The sequence below is a fragment of the Protopterus annectens genome, chromosome 6.part0 (genome assembly GCF_019279795.1).
Source record: "Protopterus annectens isolate FY-2018-M chromosome 6.part0, PAN1.0, whole genome shotgun sequence".
Lineage (NCBI taxonomy): Eukaryota > Metazoa > Chordata > Ceratodontiformes > Protopteridae > Protopterus > Protopterus annectens.
In genome coordinates, this window is record NC_056737.1 from 1,090,439,821 (window position 1) to 1,090,458,313 (window position 18,493).

The following is an 18,493-nucleotide window of genomic DNA, read 5'->3' on the forward strand; positions in this document are numbered from 1 at the left end:
GTTATTATGTATCATCAGAATGTGTCCATGTCCTCCATGTGTACCACATCATTAAATGCTCCAGAGCACAGCAGGGTAGGTCTGCCCCACAGGATCTGCCTGCCCCCCACCATTGCCCAGCATGTCTGGGAGCCAACTTGACAGCACAGCCTCTGCTGCCCCTGCACAACTTGTCACTTCAGGTAGTCCTGCCCTTGAGTCTGGTCCAGTGGTTCCCTCTGGGAGCAGTGGCAGAGGTGGTAAGTTTATCACCTGCACTGAGTTGCCAGTGACGGTGCATAGAGTTGTGTGCTGCACTGTTGCACATCTACTCCAGCTGGACAGCCTGCTCTCCCTCATTTTACATAGTACCAGAAGGAGGAGAATGAGACGTGAAACACTTCACCACAGGTGGAGTAAGGTGACACTGATGACAGTCCAGTGGATGAGGACTAAATTCTCACTGTCACCCAGCTTGATTACCATGAGTCTGGGATGTTCCCACCCTCACCCCAGTCATGGTGTCTCACAAACGTTTGTGGCCATCACTGTCCCTGTCTTTTGTCTTGTTTGTCTTGTCTGTCTGCAATTGCTTCCTCACCTTCCCAATTTACCAGACCTTTTTTCTTTTCCAAACATTCCTCTCTCTCTCTCTCTCTCTCTCTCTCTCCCTCTAACAAAAAAAAAAATGGGCACCTTTTACAAAGAAAAAAAAAAATCTGTCCCATATACGTGTCTTCTTGACGCACTTGATTTGGTCCAATTGTCTATACAACATGATTGTGTTGTGGTCAGCCCTCTCACTGGAGATGCCTGTCCAAATTCCATTAATATTTTTCACGTGTTCACTTAAACTGTTAAAGAAATGGATAGCTATGGTTCTTTCCTATCTCCCTCCTGTACATTCCTGCTCTGCTTTCCCTTTGTTCTTCCCCATGCTTGCTCCCCATTTCACCACTGTCCTATCTACCCATTTCACCACTTTAAGCCATTATTGCATGAAAGTGCACATCATGCACCAATGAGCAGCAGTGGAGGGCAGAAATGTATTTACATGTATTTCAAAGCATTAGCTATGGCAGAAATGTATTTAAAAGTACACCTGTATTTTAACCCAGTACCATCTGGCCCCAACAAGGACTGTATCAATGCATTAACAATTGCTGCCACAGAGTCAGTTAAGCAATAGGTGTATTTCATAGACTTAATACAAACTTTTAGACTTTAGCAATGCATCTCTCATTTGTGCTCTGCTTAGCTATGTGCAAACATGTGTATCACACATGCATATACATTTTGCTAACTGTCGTGCAAACCCGCTGCTCACCGAGCATTACTGCTGGTTACTGTCCATGCCTTCTGTATGACATGAAATTACATGTGTAAACATTGCAAAGGGCCAGGACAGTGCAGTGGTGCAGTGGTAGCATTGTTGCCTCACAGCAAGAGGTTCTCCGTTTTGATTCTTGGCTAGGGTACCTTCTGTGTGGAGTCTGTATGTTCTCCCTGCATTTGTGTGGGTTTTCTCCCGTGTTATAAAGTCATGCATCTAGAGAGTTTCTCCCTGGGCCACCAATGAAAATTGCCTTAGTTCCAAGTCAGATGTTCCCAGTAAACAAATGTTGAATGAGCAATATGTCACATGTTAACAATACATCCATCTGTAGCCACCTCCCCCCCCATGACTACAACTCTGGTTTCTCAGTACTTTTTCCACACATATATCAACCACTGTACAAAATGTAATACCAAATTGTGTGTGCTATGCAATGCACATCAATCTGGATACAGAACTACAACTATTGCCCATATGCCTAAAAAGAGTTATCTTCAAGGCTAGGGAAGGAACAAGCTTGGGCCATATCCGCAGCGAAATAGGTGACCTTAAACAGACTTGACTCTACCCATTTTGTTTTTTTTTTTCAAGGGTAGATCTTGCTTATTGAACCTTGTGAACATTGTGGATATTGACCCCACAGATCGGGATGACGGATAACAGGACATACCACCTACATTGACTTATCCAACCAATTTGACACTATCCCCCATTCATGTGCCACAGTGAAGATCTCCCATTTGGGAATTAAGCCATGCATTAGTACAGGAATAGGCAACTGGCTCAGTGATATAACATACACTCTCCTAGTTGGGGACTTCACCTCCATCAGTAGCCAATTACCATTAAAATACTACAAGGATCAGGCAATGGTGGATGGCCTGTGGCTTACCAAGTTTGCAGATGACTGGTAACTGGATGCACTAATACAGAGTCTCCCACTAATGGTAACATGTTAAGGAAGGGGCTGCCACACACAAATAATTGGTGAAAAACACATGGACTGAATCTTAAAGCATACAATGGCTCACTGTCTCCTTTGGCAATTAAGTACTCCTGTTAATTGTAAGATACATAGCACCCCCATAAGCTCAAACATAGTGTTATGAGACTTGGGAACATATGTTGATAGCAATCTACATTTGCATCACTATGTATCCATAGTGGTGACACATGCATCCTGCATTGTACACTTTATACATATGGACATCACATCCAAGACCAGGGTGGTCATACCTCTGCTGTACTCTACCCTTATCAGACCACTAATTGAGTACAATGTTTCCTTCTGTCTGAACTTCATGAGACATCTGCAGTAATTGGAGGAAAAACACAGGGCTGTGCCTGGAAAACTCCAAGGCCCCCAAAAATGGCATGCATGGAAAGTCTGAAAGAAATGTCAGTGTACTCAGTATCATGCAGGCTGTTGACAGGTGACCTATGCCTGCCCTACAGAGAAGTCTCAGACCCTGCCCTACTGTAAATGCTGCACATCTGCAAATTAAATGGGACAAGAATAATTTGGCCCAGGATTCTCAACCTAGCCTGTGACATAAACAGAACATGCTAGGGAGACGGCTATATCCCCCAGTGACCACACTCCTGTGTAATAGGATCCCTCTGTGTATGAATCAGTGCTCCTCAATGACCTTGTTCAAGCACAACCTTAACTACTGGTTGGATGATTGTAAAATCACCTCTGGGGTGGCACCTATGTCCCTCATGGACAGAGCCAGTTGGTGCCACTCACAACATCAATCTGCTAATAACAACGATCCAACTATGCTCAGTAAGAGTACTTGTGTTTTTACAGAGCTAGGCTTATAAATATCATAGGGACATTAGACTAGTAGCCTCCTATGTATATTTGAAGCTATGAGCCTATGCATGTCTCCCAGCATTTTGTGATGAATGTCATCTACTATAAGTTTGCCTTCAGTCTTACAAAAGGAAGACTTGTGTCATGGTGCTTGTGTAACATGATCTGTTCTGTAGTATATGTATTTAGATAGGTGGTGTTCTGTTCTCACTGCAGTCAACTGTGTGTGTGTCTAACCAGAAGAGCAGTTACTGTTCTAATCCCATAGGTTGTCAGTATGTTGTTGCTTGCACATGCCTACATGCCCATTTCATGCATGCCTACAAAAATCTTCTCTCCATCATGCATTGCTAATGTCATCCATTATAAGTTTCTCCTGCAGCCTTCTAAAAGTCAGACTTGTACCATGGCATTTGTGTAAAATACTGATTCTGTAGTCTGTTTACTTCGGGAGGGGTATGTGGGTGTGGGTGTGTGTGTGTGTGTGTGTGTGTGTGTGTGTGTGTGTGTGTGTGTGTGTGGGTGTGTGGGTGTGTGTGTATGTTTGTGTGTGTGTGTGTGTGTGTGTGTGTGTGTGTGTGTGTGTGTGTGTGTGTGTGTGTGTGTGTGTCTAGACAGGAGAGCAGAAGTGTGTATCCTGCAGCTATTGCTCCAGTCCTATGAATTGACAGTATTTTGATACTTGCACAGGCCTATAGATACATTTCATGCAGGTCTACCAGATTTTTCTCTCCAACATACATTGCTGATGTATATGTTGGCCTGCAACCATGTGAAAGTCAGACTTGTGCAGTGGTGTCTGCATAAAGTACTGTGTTATGTAGTCTGTGTACCTTAAATAGGTAGGTATTCTATTCTCACTGCAGTCATCTGTGTGTGAGCTGTTGCTTAACATTACTGAGAGCATTTTACACCAGCATGTGGGATGCTGTTATATTCTCCTCATCAGACACTGTTGATGCCATCAGCTATAAAGTGTTGTCTGAAAAACTCCAAGTTGGACTTGCGCTGTGGCACTTGCATAAAGTACTATGTTCTGTAGTCTGTGTACTTCAATAGGTAAGGATTCTATTCTTGCCGCAGTCAACTGTGTATGTGTGTGAGCTGTTGCTTGACATTACCAATAGCATTTTACACCAGCATGTAGGACACTGTTATATTCTCCTCAATATACACTGCTGATGTTATCAGCTGTATCAAATTTTTGGGTATGCAGTACTTCCAATAAGGCAGGGTCAGAGACTGGATTGGAGGCCAGGCAGAAGTCACATCATCCTATGCAGTAAAGATTACAGTGACATGGCTTTTAATCTATCCACATACATCATCCCATAGTTTGTAGGCCCTGTGTTATCTTGCTGAGAAAGCCCTGTGCTATCTCTAGCTGCTACATGTGTTTGGTGAGGTACATGAAAAAGAGAGAATTATACTCTATTAGTGTTGTGATGAGATTTGAGTACAGTACTGTCATATAGTCCTAATATCTCAATATGATGACATGATGTGACAACACAGGCTTTCCATACCAGTGCGGACACTTAGTGGTCAATGTTCAGAGTGCTATCTACATGTGTTCCCAGTGGTTGCATCACTGGGTTTCTGCATAGCAGGACTGTTGACCTGTTATACATACTGTTAATAGTTTTTAACTAGCTCATGTATCCTTAGATGTTTATTGTGTTAATTTCATTGCCCTAGCTTGGAGCTTAACTCCCCAGGCCTCTACTGAAAATTGACATGTATCCAGTTGGACTAGCCTGGAAAACAAATGTAAAATAAAATAAAAATAAATAAAAATTGTCAATGCTATGATTAACATGTAATTCCACTTTTCAGATGGACAACATTACAAATGCACATTTCTGCATGTATTTGTAGATCGTGTGCCTTTGTCACCATTCAGTTGTGTGTTAGTTCCTCCTGTACTATGTTATCACCATTAGTGGACCCAGTGATTGCATACACTATGCAAGCATCAGCAAACCTGGTAAGCCAAAGGCCATAAATGTTAGCCTGAACTGTTGAATAGAGTTCAAACCAAGAAGTACCAACCACAGATCCCTGGGGTTTGCCACTGGTGGCAGCCCTACTGGTACAGGTTGATTCACCAACTTTTATATGATGTGTTCTGTCATTGAGCCAATTGGTTACCCATCAACTGATGTAAGGGTTAATCCCCATGTTGGAAGTTTTCTCAATGATACCTGCATGGGGGATTGTGTTAAAAATCCTAGGTCAGATCATGATAGGTAGTATGCACTGTTTTACCTTCATCCAGGCCTATCACATGGAATCCATGTGCTGTGACAACATCAAAGATCACCTGTGGCACGACTCAGTACAAACACCTTCCTGATACAGTTGAATACACAGTCCAACGCACCCTCCACATGGCCTATGTTCCCATACAAGGGTGTACATCAACATGCATCCACCTGAGTTGGCAGGACAGCACCTGATGCATGCATGTATACAGACATCCTGATTCTTCTCAACTGTGAGGTAGACCAATATGTCATCATGGATCCCTTCTACATGTCGCCTACATTTCTGCTCAACATCTGAGCTGTTGGCTGGCTGTGATTTACCTACGAAAATCAACTGGACACACAAGCTGATCAATGAAAAGTATACTTTTCTCTACATTTGGCATTATTTAAGATTAGTTATTTGTTTCACTGAATATTAATTAAATATTGTGGTCTCTGTCTTACTGCAGTTAGTTTGACAGAAGTGTGAAAAAGTGTAGCCATCTGGGTTCATTGGAAGTTGTTACTATGCTTTTAAAATTCTGTGTTAACTCTTAGCCTGGGGGTTTCTGTTTGCATTATAATCAATGTTAGTCACATTTCTGTGAATCATTTCTGCTCAACATCTGAGCTGTTGGCTGGCTGTGATTTACCCACAAAAATCAACTGGACACACAAGTTGATTTAAGTATACTTTTCTCTGCACTTGGTATTATTTAAAATTACTCATTTGTTTAATTGAATATTAATTGAATATTGTGGTCTCTGTCTTTCTGCAGTTAGTTTCCCACCTTCCCTCCCTGTTCTTGTTGTGGTGTTAATCTTGGTGACTTTGGAATTCACCACCCCTGCTGTAAATTTGTTTTTGGACACTCCTCCTGGTCCCATCTCATTTGCTCACTCAACTAAGTACAGTGAGGTTATATTTTGATTTCAGACACTCCTACCAGTCTCATCTCTTCTGCTGTATACAGAGAGAGCACCTGGGAAGGACAACCTCTATAGTCTGCTAATTTGCTCTGTTCCTTCCCTCTCCACATAAAAAAAAATATATATATATATATATATATATATATATATATATATATATATATATATATACTTTCGTCAGCTGATCTTACTAAACTGTCTTCTACCTTATTACCTTAGTTTGCTGTTCTGTGTGCTCTTAAGTGTTCAAGTGCTTGTATTCTGCACTTATTACTGCTTATTAGTAGCACTTATTTCTTTTTAGTAGTCTGATTAATATTCTGAGCATTTTAGTTTTGGTTGTAGCACTTGTGCTTCAGGCCATTTATTTTACATTTAAGGTTTTTGCAGACAAACCCTTATCAAACCCAGTTCTCCTTAAGTCTGCCAAGTACACAGAGCACTATGTCTGGACAATTCCCATCAGTTTCTCCTGCCATCCTGGTTGACATGGGCATACTGAGACAGTGTAGCAACTGCCTCATGTTCACGGACAATCCCGTTCTCTTAGCACATAATTCTTCTACTTGTGAGAGATGCATCTACATCAGTAAGCTGGAATACATGCTCTCTCACACCACAGTCAGTACTCCTGACAAAGAGGAGATTGCCAGTACAAGCACCACATCACCCACATCAAAGAGCCACCCACCCACCTGTGCAGGGGCCCTCAACAAAAACTTACCTAACAGCAGAGACCCCCAAAACACAAACACTCACAAACATTTCACATACAATACTGATTACATCACATACAGTTGTCAGAGCACCAGTGTCTCATAAACACAGCCCATTAAGCAAAACAATAAATCAACGCAGCCCATAAGGCATAACAATAAACTAAACATACTAGTCATTGGCAACTCGATAGTGGAGTCTCTATCTTCATTAAGGACAGGCACACCTCAAGACTGGTTTACCAGCATGATGCACTGGAATTATTCCAGGTGCAACTGACAGTTGCCAAAACACCCATCCAAGTTATAGCCAGCTATAGACCCCCCTCCATGTCTCAGGACACCCATACCTCCTACCTGGACCTACTTGACTCCATTGAGGTACCCCCTAACATCCCGATCCTCGGTGACTTCAACTACCTCACCATAGACTGGGCGAACTATTCCTGCACTAATGTACTCACCCAATTATTCCTTGACTTCATCAATTCTAATGCACTTATACTAATGGTCTTATACCCCACAAGGGGAGATAACATACTGGACTTGGTTCTCACCAACATGGGTGACCACTGCACCACTCCCATAGTATGTTCTTCACTGTTGAGATCAGATCATCTGTCTGTCTCATTCAAAGTTTCTGTCCCACCCAACTCCTCACCAGCCAAAACCAGGCTAAAAATATTCTCAGAAAAGCTGACTACAGCCTCCTATGGGAGGGTATCAACAGCTTCACAACACCACCCCCCTCAGATGATGCAGACAGTATACAAGCACCTGTACAACTGCATGGACTCGGCCACACCCAACAGAGCTAAAATCTGCTCCTCAAGGAAACACAAACCTGCCTGGTGGACATCCTCTATCAACAGGCTTTAAGACAAAAGGAAGAAACTGCTGTCCAAGGTTAAAAAGGAACAAATTCCAAACTAGAAGAACTCCCTCCTCTGCCTCAATAAGCATATTAGATCACTTGTGAAAACCTCTAAAGCCAATTATGAGTTTAAACTAGCCTCTAAAACAAAGGGAAACCACAAGTCCTTCTTCAGTTACATTAAGAACCTCCATGGCAAAGCCCAAGTTTGTTCTGAACTAGTACTTAATGTTACCACTTACACTGATCCTGCTGGCTGAAGGGTTCAGTGCATACTTCATCCCTTATTGCCCCCTAAAGGCCCAGTTGACATCCCCAATACTTGTCCCACACCTCACATCACTGTAGGTCATGTTAAAGGCCCTATTCAAGGCAAAGAACACAGATTTTATGGAATCTGATAATATCCCAAGCTGTATTCTGCACCATCTCCAGCAAGAACTAGCTTCACCATTGAGCACCCTATTCAACCACAGCCTAACTACAGGTTTCATTCCAGCACAGTGGAGAACTGCCATTGTCATCCCTTTGCACAAAGGTGATGCTACTACTGACCCTGGAAACGATCTCCCCATCAGCTTGACAAGTCTGATCTGTAAAGTCATGGAGTATATTATTATGGATCTCATAAACAAGGACATAGGCAATCTCCAAGCACTCGATCCCACCCAATTCAGATTCTTCAGGAGCAGATCTTGCCTATTGAACCTAGTTGACTTCTTTGAGACTGTCACCAAGGCCCTGGATGAGGGAAAGTCAGTACATACAGCTTACCTTGACCCGGCCAAGGCCTTTGACACAATCCTCCACTCGGCATCATCAAAAAGCTAACACAACTTGGTGTTAATCCCTATCTAGTTAGATGGGTGGCCAACTGGCTGATAGATGGGACCCACAAGATCAAATTAGGTGCTGTCAGTAGTGTTGTTCCCCAGGGATCTATCCTGGGACCCCTACTGTTTGGCATATACTTCTAAGAGGCCCAGGCAAAGAGAAAAAACCTATGGCTGACCAAGTGTGCAGATGACTGTAAGTTGGGTGTTGTCACTGACTCCCCCAGTTGATGTTAACATACTGCAGGAGGGTTTCACAGCTACAAATGACTGGTGCAAATGTCATGGCCTTAGGTTAAATGCAAAAAATGTACTATCATACCATTCGGCAAAAACACAGCCCCTACTGATTACCACATCAACGGCAACACCCTAAGCACACAGCCTGTGGTGACAGACCTGGGTACTCAGGTTGACAACAATCTCACATTCGACCATTATGTTGCGGTGGTGATCAGAAAAGCCTTTTACTTGGTTCATCTCATAAGTAAAGGGATTGCATTTTGAAAGAACGAGGCTATTACCTCTCTGTACTCCTCCCTTAGTAGATATATAATTGAGTATAATGTCCCATTTGGTATGTACCTCTTCAGGCATCTGCACCAACTGGAAAGGCCACAGACATACCTCACAAAGAGAATCCATGGCCTCCAACACCTATCCTATGTGGACAGGCTTAAATCACTATCACTCTACTTGGTATCATACAGATTGCTCAGAGGTGATCTGTGTCTTGCCTACAAGGCAACGTCAGACCCTGCCCTACTGGAGATGCTCCATATCCGTAAGTCTAACTCCTCTCATATTACCTGCTTGATAGGCCTAAATCTAATATGCGACATCAACAAAACCTACTGGTTTGTCTCGCAGAGGTTGCCCCATCTCTGGAATAGACTTCCCATACACGTCAAACAGAGTACCACACTGACCGTCTTCAAACACAATCTTGATGAGTCAATAGGAAACCTTAAATTTGTCCCAGGGGTTCCACCACCTTTGTCCCTCACTGACAGGACGACAGGTCCTGACTGAGGTTTCTTTTCTTTTTTTTTTTTTTTGGATAAGCTCTTTGCAAGCCTTGTAAGGGCCCCAGGGCCATTAGCCTAGTAATCTCCTTTGATCCTATGTACCCTAATAATATTCCAGGTATGTGAAACAGACCTGTGTGAGTTGTTAATGCTATTTCAAGTCCATTACATCTGATAGATGTCCTCAAAGTGGTCATTGACAATATGCATGTGACAACAGTATCATCTTATAAAACTTGACCAGGTCAAGGCATTTGACAGAAATCCACATTAGCCATAAACAAATATATCACCAAATGGGTAGACCAGTGTATGATGTATGTGGCATCTCACTATGTTTAAAAGTGTGATGTGACCTATATGTCAGGTTCCATGATCAGGTCGGTACATCAGGGATGTCTGCTAGGCCCTTTTCTGCCCATTAGTTAAGAAGTAATGGACATCACAAATGACATACACATGCTAATCCTGAAGGACTACAGATTGTGGGCAATCATTGACTCTAACTGTGATCGTAGTATAATACAGACAGTATCAACAAATAGCAAAAACTACTGACACAGCCATGACAACATCTGCATTGACAAGAAATATGGAGGGATTTGTTGACTCAGGAAACAAACGTAGCACTCAGTTATAATGTGGACATCACACCCTATAATCAGACCAATAGGTAGGTGACCCATGTCCTGGTAGATCGTAAGCGGTACATCTGCTAATATGTGGCCACATTGCTGAACACTCCCTTGAATGTAACACAAGTACTGGGTATGTGAAGGCCATACACATCAGAGGCCATAATGCCTTCATGGTTCCTAGCCTTCATCACACCAGTAACTGTGTACAATGCACCCTTCTTCGTGTACCTCTCCACACAACTTCAACTGATGTGTAAATAAAGTGTACCACCTTTGTCACAGTGTGCTGTCAAACAGCTTATTGGCCATACCTAAGTATTCCTTGTGTGGAATATACATGACTGTCTAATGGTGGAAAACACCAATCAAGTTGTTACACCAGATGCATGTGTGTTACTTGTTCTGCTTATGCACACACTACATACATAGGTGTTTGACAACATTAATGGCATGTACATTATTTGTGACAGTGGAGATTGAGCCATATATGTGCCATGAACACAAGGCAACAAGCCTGTATTGGCCATACTGTCACATGCAGGTATAGTAGTGTTCTTCCTAATACCTGCTACAGATATTACAGTGCCAGGGCAGTGTGTCTGGTTACCCTCATAGAGTGTGGATGTATCATAATAGTTGCTCAAGTGTGTACATGCAGGCTCATCTCTTATCACTCCACATGTTATGTCAGAGGCATGGGATTATTGGTGGCATTATTCTGATATTGTACATGATTGTGATTGTCTTTTGTCATGCTTTCCATGGTACTTTACCTGTGGCCACCTTGCTGGAGACCTCTGCTGAGAGTACACTCATATTCAGGCATATCAGCTTGCACAGCTTTACAATATGCATCCTACCCTAGCTGTATGTCACATCCCTGATAGATGTCCTCTGCATTATTCATATAAGGATGCTTATTTCACAAAGACATCCTCCCCATTGTTATACCACCATACTGTACCATATAGATATGTGCTTGGTGTTGTTGCTATAACCATCTTTCATTGACATGCCCCCCCTCTGCTGTACATGAGGGAGTTTCCCCTGTCCTCTTTCCCTGTGTTCATTTTTACAATTCATCTGTGTGTCCCTTTTCAATACATACACTTCCCCTGAGTGATCATTTTGCATGGCAGTCCATGCCCTGTTATGGATCATTAACACATCTTTAGTATAGAATGCCAGGAAGAGGATATAACAATTACTCTGCACTGTAGGTGCACTGTCCTGCACTGTAGGTACACTGTCTTGCACTGTGTTCGGACCATATACTTCACATTCATACCTCTCAATTATCCAGATATTCCCATGATCTCTAGATGTTTTCCTTATATTTGTGGCTTTCTGCCATATCACTGGGATGATCTCTGGAGTGATGTGACCCAATATTATACACATTTGAGTGCATACCTCTTAATTGTCCTGATTTGTGCAGAATGTCCAGTTTTTGTATCATATTTATTTTCTTTTTCTCATAACATGTTTGTTTTCTGGCAAATCATCGACATATTGTGGAGTGAAGTCAGAAACTGCTGACTGACATTTGAGATTCAAACTTCATGCTCTTCAGAAAGGTCATGCTAATGTACAGCCTATAAACTATAAACCTATTATTCTATCAACTTTCTATGTCTGGAATTGCAATATTAAAAATCTGTCCCTATTTTTGGGCCTTTGTCCCTTCATTATGTATGCCTTTGTCTACATACCTTGCTCAAAGAGGATTACAGGTATATTTGAGTTTCATTCTATTACATTTCCATGTGACATCTACAGCAGATATGTCCCTTTTCCTGGTTAAATGTCCCTGCATTATGCTGGCCTTCGTGGAGATATGTTGTACCAACAGATTCATAGCTATCTGTGAAGTACTGGTGGTCATTGTGGCATTCCATGCAAATTCACAGACCGTAGGTCTTCTACTTTAAACAGAATTGTATTTGCATTCACTTACATGGTTTCCTGGCTGGTAACACTGCTGCCAGCCATGAAACCTTACTTAGACGCGTCATGCACTATTAATATACATTGAACGCTACTGCTTGCTACACACTGTCACGCAAACATTTAAACTGCATGTAGGCTCTGTGCGAAGCCAACATGGAGTTTACTGAATCCTGGGGATAGTCTGTAAATAATCTTTCAATGCCTCTTTCTCAACTTCAGTATGAAGTTGGACAATAATTAATTTCTTTGTCTCTCTGTTAAATGGTTGCGCTACATACAAATTCTAGGGATTGCAGTCTTTTCTAAAAATTCTTCCATATACTGATCTGTTTTAAAAAAAAAACTGTCACAATATCTTTCTTTATTTATATGTATAAAAACTCTTACTTTCTTAGGTGAAATACCAAGAGCTGCAATTAGTGAGTCCCAAACCTCATACCTTTCAAGCTATTTTTCTACTTTGCTATTCAACCTCACTATGAATTTTCTTTTTACTGTCTCTCTTTTTTCTTCTACTCATTTCTCTCCCTCCTTCATATTTTGGGCATATGATTTCTTTATAATATCTTTGCTTTCACCTCCTCCTCTTGTATTCTGAACATCATTTCACCCCATGAATCTGTCACCTTGCTCTCCCATTCACTTTTATTTAACAAGTCCCTTAAACATTCCGCAACCCTCCCGATTGGAGGGTTGTAATACTACAGCCTTGCTTACTATCTCCCTCGAACAACCTCTCCTGGGATAAACACTCTGAATCTGGTACAGGTACAATGGTATTCCATTCCTTCACCTCCTTCTCCTCCTTTCTCTACCAATATGGATGACCCCTACACTTCTTCTGCTTCACTTAACTGCCTTTCTCGTAAAGGCTCTGATACCTCAGTGTTGGCATTCCCCTTCTCCAATGCAGCCTTCTCCTCACACACACTTGCCATACTTCTTCCAGTTTCTCCAAGCCACCTATGTGTCCAGAATGGAAGCAGAAAGTTGGATGCACCACTAACAACAGCGTCCCCGCATGCGACAAGTAGGAGAGTTCCCTGATGCCAGGGTCAAATTCCACCTAGTAATTTAAATATCACCTCTGGTCTCCACTGAAAAGAGGCTAATAGTCTAGTGGGACTAACCTGGTTAACAAAAGGATAAATAAACAAAAAATAAAAATATTCTGGGATATGCCTCTCATAAAATCAGGGCCCGCAACAGTGATGGATTTAGATGTTCAAGTTATAAATCAATGTAAAAGACTGTGTAGTGGAATGCTACTGTGTGTGCAGTTCAGTTATTTATTTATCTCCTTTAAGTAAGAGTCATTTCTTACTTTTTGTCAGATAGTATTATTACTTGTGTACTCAATAAAACTTTCATTCTTGATGCTGCGTTACGATCAGCAAATTGTGTGTGTGTGTGTGTGTGTGTGTGTGTGTGTGTGTGTGTGTGTGTGTGTGTGTGTGTGTGTGTGTGTGTGTGTGTGTGTGTGTGTGTGTGTGTGTCCGTGTGTGTGTGTGTGTGTGTGTGTGTGTGTGTGTCTCTGAAGTGACACACTGGCATCCTATCCAGGACATGTTTCTTTGCTTTATGCCCACTGACTGCCAGGATAGTCTTCTGCTCCCATGACCCTGAAATGGATAAGACGTTCATTAATAGAGTATTCAGCTATGGAGCTTAGTTTGTGTTGTTTTATATCTGCTCCATGCCATTTCTAAGCACTTTTCCAAACATGTTATTCACTTTGCCAAACACATTATTCACTTAACAGTGAATTAATTACAGTCATTGGGTAGACCACTGTATATGTGACAGTATCATAAGCTATGGTAATTTACTGCTGCATGGCATTAGCTGGACTGAAGGAATGATTACAGCTGAGTGACTTGATCCTTGAAGTATGGTATACCTTTTTATTAAAGCTCAAACATACTCTGATTTTTGTTCTACAGTAATAATTGTGAAACAGTATGCTTTATGAATACAGAATAAGTTTCTTGGCTGGGATGGCTCATTTGTAGAATTGGTCCTGTGCCTGTGTGAGCCTTTCCTGTATACTTAGTTTATTTTCTCATCCCTAAAAAAATGTCTTTGATGAACTGACAATTTCTCCACGTTATCTGCAGGTGTTTAAACCATATGTGAGTAAGTGTGCATATGTGTATATGTGTTTGTATGTGTTTTTCTGTATCCCCTAATAGACTGACATCATACCCAGTGCAATGTTTTTGGGGGTACTTTTGCCTTGTGTCCACTGAGTGCCAGGATAGGCTGTGGCAGCCCTGTTTTCCTGAATGTGGTAAAGGGAGATATCGGAGATTGAATGAATGAATGAATTAATTAATTAATTGATTAATTAATTAATGGATTTATGATTGAATGAACAAAGGAATTAATAATGTGAATTGCCTTTGCAAATACTGTTTTATTGGATGACTTGAATTAATGATGAAACACAACATTCATGACAGAGAAACTGGCTTGGCAGTGTAGCACAGAATGCTAAGGCAATAAGCTGACAGAGAGTATTCTGAATGGAACTTTTGAACGAACACTACTCAAATTTGAAAACTAAATGAATACTGTTGCATTTATGTGTATTTGCTATATAGAGCTGAGTTTGTATTTTATAATAGAACATCTTGAACTTGTCTCTATTTATAGAATCTGCCATATATATTGTGGTCTATATTAAATGAATGGAATGACAATGACTCTTTCATCGACAGATAAATGCTAAAACCACAAAACAGTGAAGTTACGGAACAGTGATTTTTTTTCTCAGGAAAAAAAAATCGCTGCTCCAGAAAAAAAAAAAAAAATGTAAAGACAAAATAAAGCAGATGGGGGGGGGGGGCTGTGCTCCCCCCTACTTAAATATATCAACTCCGTGGTGGAAATAGCAAAGTCCCGAAAACGGCCCAGAGATTTTTTCCCTGAGAAAAAACTCGTTGTTCGGTAAGTTCTCTGTTTTGTGGTTTCGGCTTTTATGTGTCGATGAAAGAGCGTTACTCATTTGTCGTTTCAGTCATTTAATATAGACCCATATATTGGTTCAGATTCCAAAAAATAGTTGTGGACAGTGCAAAACGCCAAAGGAAGACTTCAGTGTACCAGCTGCAGACACTATTTCACCAGGTATGACACAAGCAGTGTGAGTACTTAACTATTCAGTGTAGGATAATTATGGATTCTGAGCATGCCTGTTGGATTCCAAAACACATTGTGTGAGCTGAATGCAGCTTACATGCAACAAACTGCAATTCCGAGTCTATTTCCGAAATCTTCAGCAAATGCCATACTACAATGCAAGGAAAGGAAGCTTTTCCCATGGAATCCTATGGAATGTGAAGCAATGCTGATAAAAAATGCTTCTTGCAGTGAATGAACTGAAACAGGCTGCTGTACTGTAAGCTATGGAAGAGGATGTGGCTGTCTGTCCTAGAAAGCAGCCAACTAGACAGAGAGCAAGGCTGCAACTAAGCTAACTGTCAGATCAAGAAATTATTGACAGTAACCACCTAGACAGACAGCTGGTGCAAGTTGCGTGCAACATGTTTGCTCCACATGTCTGTGCATACATTGCAAGGCAACCCCATTCCTCTCAAAATAAATGTGTGCCTGAATGTAGGTATATTGGCATCTGGTACATTCCAAAGGCACATGGGAGATGCTGTAGGAATGTTGCAGACAGTTGCCAGTCATATCTTGTCAAAACTTCTTGGCAACAATGTGCAAAAGGTAGATAAATGCATACACTTTCCATCTACTTCTGTAGAGCAGAGAACTATTATTCACCAGTTCTAAAACCTCGCAAACTTCCCACATGTGGTTAGCCAATAGACTGCACAAACATCCCAATAAGACCCTCATGCATCCAGAAGCAGACTGATACAGCAACAGAAACAGGTGGCCATCCCTGACCTGCTAGTATGTGTGTGGAGCAGATGGCAGCATAACAAACATTATGGCAACACACCCTGGAAGTGTCCATGATGCTGCCATATGGAGGGAAAGTGATCTGAGGGCTACATTCCAGCAAGGTGAAATAACTGAGGAAATACCAATGGGCAAGTACAGGAACACAGCTAGGATGTAAGTTCACTCCCCACAACAGATGACTGTGGTTAACCATTCGAGCTGTGGCTAAAGACCCCATACAGAGAACCATCAAACTCTGCAGAGAAGGCCTACAACAGAACACATGCAACAACATGAAGTACCACTATGTGTGTCTTTGGTGTACTAAAAGCTAAGTTCAAATGTCTGGACATATCTGGGGGTGCACTGCAATACACACCTGCAAAGCCAGGTAATAACTGTGTGTTCTATGCTACACAATATGCTAACAACAGCACATGGTGGTGTTCCAGCTGCAGGTGTGAGTGAACTACCCCAAGAACCACAGATGTCTGAAGATGATATCTCACAGCTATCAGAAGAGGAGCAGGAGGACACAGGGCCAGAAGAAACCAGTGTAAGAAATTGAGGGTGTGGCCACAAGTTCAAGCTTAGACAACACATCAGCATCTGACACACACCTTTGAGTTATGACAAGCCACATGTGCAAGTTCACAGATTAAATATTGATGTTTAGATGTTGCCTCACCACACCAGCACAGATTGCATCTAATGGCAATTACCCAGTAGATATACACACCGAGCATCATACATAAAAACATAATTATAACAGTCTAAACATATACAAATCTATCACAAAACAGATCATTAACTCAGCCCACAAGTGACACAGGTATGCATGCAGACTCATTGTAGTATATATATATATATATATATATATATATATATATATATATATATATATATATATATATAGATAGATATATGGCAGGCAACAAGGGACATACCTCTATAAAACCCATTCCTATCTGTCCACTATCAAAATATGCAAACAGGTAAACAACTCAGGACATAATGCAGAACTGTTGCCAATATCACAAGAAACATATATCAATGTAAAGTAGGGATAAACTAATGTACTGAATGGAGTCACCTATGGTTAATAAAAAATGTCACACTTTACAACAGTCACAGACAGATGACATTGTTAGTCGTCTACACAGCAATCATCACCACAAGGTGAGACTGACACTACGGGACATAGTGGAACAACTGCCACTGTTATTCTAACAAAGTCTAGGGTGCCCATGCTGATGGCTCATACAGTAGTCCAGTCTGACTTTAACATGCTTGGAAACACTTGACCTAGGTTGCTCCACAGGAGAGACTGATGGGATGACACCAGGATATGGAGACCCACCATGTGATGGGGGTTGAGTGTGAGTCGACTGTCTGCTTATGACTGCTTGGCCCACATCAGATGGGCCAGCAGCAGAAGTGTGTCCTCATTGCAGCATACACATTGATGCCCGGTGGGCAACATTTGGTCTGCAGAGAGGTAGCCTGCCTCTCCCATCTGGAAATTGTCTAAGTACAGTCAGGGCATGCAAAGCCCTGCTTATACTATGGCATTGTTGTAGTACCATCATAGCTAGAGATTCAATGGACCATGCCTCAGATAGCATGCTTTCATTCTGGGCAGCCAATGCTGCTATGCCCTCACCTTGTCTATGCTCCTGTCCTTCATGCAGCACACTCAGCTGGTCTACAACATGCTCTGTGGCACCAGCAAGTGCATAGATTTCAGATCCATAACATCTCTGGGAATGTTCATTTGGCTGTAGGAGTAGGCCGGTTCCCCCTGACACATGCCAATGCACTACAGCTACACACCTATGTCTACTGTGACAGGCAGAGTATCAACATGTTGTTGGGAAATGTCAACATCAATACAAGACTCTACATGGGGTTGTGGTCAACAGGCCTCATCCCGTCTACCATCTGATGTCCATTCATTGTCAGAATGGCTGGACAAGTTTTCCTCCACATCTGAGGCTACAGCCTCATCCACATGACTATTACCATCTGGGCCGAACTATATCACCAATTCCTTTTCTTGTGTGCCGGGGGCCATGCTAGCATACTGAGACACATCCTATTCTACATCAGGATAAGTGGATGGGCTAATGGAGGATATGGGCAGTGTGCTAAAGGAAGAGACAGATGACACAGATAAAGAAAATGTGCTTACATCACATGCTGTGTATCATTACTGACATATGCCACATA